The sequence below is a fragment of the Empidonax traillii genome, unplaced genomic scaffold, assembly GCF_003031625.1.
Source record: "Empidonax traillii isolate 1590-97213 ecotype Southwest subspecies unplaced genomic scaffold, ASM303162v1 scaffold1314:size239288, whole genome shotgun sequence".
NCBI lineage: Eukaryota > Metazoa > Chordata > Aves > Passeriformes > Tyrannidae > Empidonax > Empidonax traillii.
Genome location: NW_020956507.1, coordinates 160,748 through 165,674, shown reverse-complemented (window position 1 = coordinate 165,674; position 4,927 = coordinate 160,748).

Below are 4,927 nucleotides of genomic sequence, written 5' to 3'. Positions count from 1 at the left end.
GTTTATGGAAATTCTCAGTTCCTTCTTTTCCCATGATATTACATTGTCTTCACACAGCTGCACTCACACACTGTCTCCTAGAATCTTACATACTAACACTGTTCTTAGCTCTATTATCTATATTTACCACTAGCTTTCACATATGATTGGATGTTCACCTCTTATTTACATTCTTTTCCATGTTGCCAGACTGCGGCCTTGCTGCATCCTCCGACAACAGTTGGCAATGGCAAAATTGAGAACCTCTGGGTAAGAGTCGCAGGGCAAACAAATAATGAGGATACCATCGTGGGAGTCTACTATAGACTTGCCAGCTGGGACAATGATGCCAACAAATTATTCTTTCAAGAACTAAGGGACACTTCCAAGTCAACTGCCCTTGTCCTTATGAGGGACTTGAACTTGCCAGAAATTAACTGGGAGCATCACACATCTGGTACAACCCAGGCCAGAAGATTCCTAAAAAACTTGGATGACAACTTTATGGAACAGGTCCTAAGGGAGACAACTCGGGAAGACATCCTCCTTGATCTGCTTCTTGTCAACAGAATGCATCTCGTGAGCAAAGGGGAGATTGGCGGCCATCTTGGCCACAGCGACCACAAAGCAATTGAGTTTAAAATCTCTGTTGGCAGGAGGAAAAGTGCCAGCAAACCCTCAACTCTGGACATGAGAAGAGCAGACTTCAGGCTGCTCAGGGAATTAGTAAGAAAGGTCCCCTGGGAAAATTTTTTTGCAGATGCTGGGGTCCATCAGTGCTGGTCCCTTTTTAAACATCGCCTCCTAAGGGCGCAGGAACAGGCAATTTCCAAATGTCAGAAGTCAAGCAGGCGAGGCAGAAGGCTGGATTGGATGACCAGGGATCTTCTCTTGGATATAAGGCAAAAAAGGAAGGTGTATGCCCAGTGGAAGCAAGGTCAGGCAACATGGGAAGAATTCAGGGATGATGCTTGCTGCTGTAGGGAGAAAATTCAAGCACCAAAGCTCAACTGGAGTTGAAGCTATCTGAAATGTGGGGGACAATAAAAAGAGTTTTTTCAAATACATTAGTGGCAACAGGTTGTATAGAAATATCATCTGCCCATTCCAGGAAGAGGATGGTCACCTCACAAACAGGGACAGACACAAGGCAGAGGTGTTTAATGCTTTGTTTGCCTCTGTGTTCAACACAGATAATGAACCAAGAGGGTCTAAGTGCCATGAGCAGGAGTACCATGATCAACTCCCAGTCAACTCTGATATTGTGAGGGATCTGCTGCTCCAGATGGAGCCCTAGAAATTTATGGGGCCTGTTTCATGTCATCCCACAACCTCCCTTGATGATTTTTGAGTGGTCTTGGGAATCCGAAGAGGTCCCAGCTGACTGGAAGCTGGTGAATACTGTCCTGATTTTCAAGAAGAGCAAGAAGGACCCAGGAAACTACAGATCTGTCAGTCTCACTTCAGTGCCTGGTAAAAAAAAATGAAGCAAATTATGCACTTGGGGTGTTTTGTTCTTCTGTCTTTTGGACAGGCTAAATTTATTTCATTAATTCCTTCTATACATACTAGCAATTGCAGAGTTGTGTCCTGTAAGTTCCTGTGGTTTTCTCTGAGCTGCAATTTTGAATTTTGGGATGTTGGATTTTTATTTTTTTTATGCTCTGTTTACTGGAAGAAAAAAAATGTACTCCTTTACAATGTCAAACAAAAGACATGGACAGAAAAAAATTCTAATTTTCATCCTCAGTAACATATCCATCCTAAAGGAACAGGAGAAATTTCCAGTTTTGAATGTACTGCACATATGCCTTGATGCCTTATATTGCAGTCATTTTGCTTCCCATTCAGGGTAGAGTTGACAGAACTCGTTTGTGCTGCTCCTTCATTGGTGACAAGGGGATATTTACAATGATGAAATATTTCCCTACCCAGGAAAGACTTTGGAACAAGTGAAAATGAAGGTTCAGGGCTTGATTCATTTGCCCACATGTAGTTGTCAACTGTCATATGAGATGCCCAGGATATCCTGCCTGGCTTCCAGCTGCTCTTGCAGAAGGGCAGAGGTCTTGTCTGAAGCCCTTTATCATATATGCCTCAGGGCATTTCAAATACTACCAGGTGCCAGAATAGACCTCAGACTCCTGGCCCAGGGATGCACCATTCACATTTGAGCCTCTGCATAGGAGGAATTTAAACCTGAGAGGTGATTTGGCCACAGAGCTTAAGAGGGAGAATGGTTCCTCGCACTGAAATCTACAGCATAAGATCGCTATAGAATCATAGAATCAACTGGGTTAGAAAAGACCTCTGAGATCATCAAGTCCAACCCTTGATCCAACACCACCATGGTTACTAGATCACGGCACTAAGTGCCACATCCAACCTCACCTTAAAAAACCTCCAGGGACTGTGGGGGAGCCCAGCTGGTTCTGGGCTCTCTGTAAACTGAAATACCGAAGATGAAACTTCTTACACCTGGCAGAGGGTTAACCACAGACAGTAGGAGTGTAACACAGAGTGGGTTTCCTGTTAGTGTTAACCTATTGTGTTAGGACATGTGGTTGTATGTCCAATCAAGAGTTGTTATGACAGTGGTAAACCAATGCTGTGTACATGTGTCACCCAGAACTGTATAAAGGTAGCTGTACTGTTGCAATAAAGCAAGCTGGTATCCTGAAACTATGTCGCCTCCCGCCTCAACCGCAACAAGGAACAGAAAACCCACCACTTCCCTGGGCAGTCCATGTAAATGTCTGATTACCCTCTCTGTAAAAAATTTTTTATAATATACTCAACCTAAACCTCCCCTGGCAGAGCTTAAGAACATGCCTTCTGGTCTTACTGATAGTTACCTGGGAGAAGAGACCAACCTCCACTTGGCTACAACCTCCTTTCAGGGAGTTGTAGAGAGTGATGAGGTTTCCCCTCAGCCTCCTCTTCTCCAGACTAAACAACCCCAGCTCCCTCAGCCTCTCCTCATAGCACTTGTGCTCGAGTCCTTTCACCAGCCTGGTTGCTCTTCTTCTCTGGACCTGCTCCAGCCCCTCAATATCCTTCCTGAACTGAGGGGCCCAGAACTGGACACAGTACTCCAGGTGTGGCCTCACCAGCACTGAGTAAAGGGGCAGAATCACTGGTCCTGCTGGCCACACTGTTCCTGATACAGGCCAGAATGCCATTGGCCTTCTTGGCCACCTGGGCACACTGCTGGCTTGTGTTCAGCTTCCTGTCAATCCTAACTCCCAGGTCCCTTTCTGCCTGGCTGCTCTCCAGCCACTCTGTCCCCAGCCTGTAGCGCTGCATGGAGTTGTTGTGGCCAAAGTGCAGGACCTGGCACTTGGCCTCATTAAACCTCATTACACTGAAATCAGACCATCTCTCCATCTTGTCCAGGTTGCTCTGAAGAGCCCTCCTGCCTTCCAACAGATCAACATTCCCCTCAACTTAGTGTTATCTGCAAATTTGCTAATGGTGGACTCATTCCCCTCATCCAGATCATCACTGAAGATATTAAACAGAACTGGGCCCAACACTGATCCCTGGGGGACACCACTCATGACCAGCCACCAACTGGATGCAGCATGGTTCACCACCACTCTCGAGGTTGGGCCCTCCAACCAGTTCTTAACCCAGCAGAGAGTGCACCTGTCCAAGCCATGGGCTGCCAGGATTTTCAGGAGTATATTATGGGAGACAGTGTCAAAGGTTTTGCTGAAGTCCAGATAGACCACATCTACAGCCTTCCCCTCATCCACCAGGCAGGTCACCTGATCATAAAAGGAGATCAGGTTGGCCAGACAGGACTTGCCTTTCCTAAACCTGTGCTGGTTAGCTCTGATCCTTTGTCCATCCTGTAGGTGCTGTGTGATTGCACTCAGGATGATCTGCTCCATAACCTTGCCAGGCACTGAGGTCAGGTTGACAGGTCTGGAGTTTCCCAGGTCCTCCTTGCAGCCCTTGTTGTGGATCAGTGTGACATTTGCCAACTTCCAATCATCTGAGACTTCCCCAGTGAGCCAGGACTGTTGGTAAATGATGGAGAGCGGCGAGGCAAGCTCTTCTGCCAGCTCCCTCATCACCCTAGGATGGATCCTATCTGGTCCCATAGACTTGTGAGGATCCAAGTGGCTCAGCAGGTCGCTGTTTCCTCCTGGATTACGGGGAGGCTATTCAGCTTCCTATCCCTGTCTACAAGCTCCAGAAGCCAACTGTCCTCAGGACAGCCTGTCTTACTGTTGAAGACTGAGGTGAAGAAGGTGTTAAGTACCTCAGCCTTTTCCTCATCTTTGGTGACTATGTTCCCCCCCCCCATGTCCAGCAAAGAATGGAGGTTTTCCTTGCCTCTCCTTTTGCTACTGATGTATCTGTAGAAGCACTTCTTGTTATCCCTAACAGAATTGGCTAGATTGAGTTCAAATTGTGCCTTTGTCTCTCTAATTTTCTTTCTACATGACCTAACTATAATCCTAAACTCTTCATGCGTAGTTGTCATAGTTCTGATTTTAGAAAGGAATTTTTCTTTTCCTTTCCCCTTCTTCCCCCTCCCCCCCCGCATGAATGCTATTCAAGAACCATCAAGTGAACAAAAGAGTCGGCCTGGCTCCTAACGACCGAGAATTAGTCTCCTGGCAACGACGGGGGAGGAGTTGGGGAAGAAGGTGGAGTGGTTGGGAGCTTAGCTGGGGAGCAGGAGGGGAGGCTACAGCTGGCAGGGGGAGACTGCCTGGTTTCTCCTTTGTTTCTTTTTCCCTGTGGGAGCTCTCTGCAGAGTTACGGGCTGGTTGCAGTCTTGGTTCTTTTCCACCGCGGGACTTTCACCGAGTCGTGAGTTTTTTTTTTCTTCCATTGGGAGAACTTTCTGTTTCCCTTCCCCCTCCCCCCTCCTCCCTTTCCACCCGGCGGAGACCTGGGATCCAACAGCGCCGCCCGGTGACGAGCGCTGGAC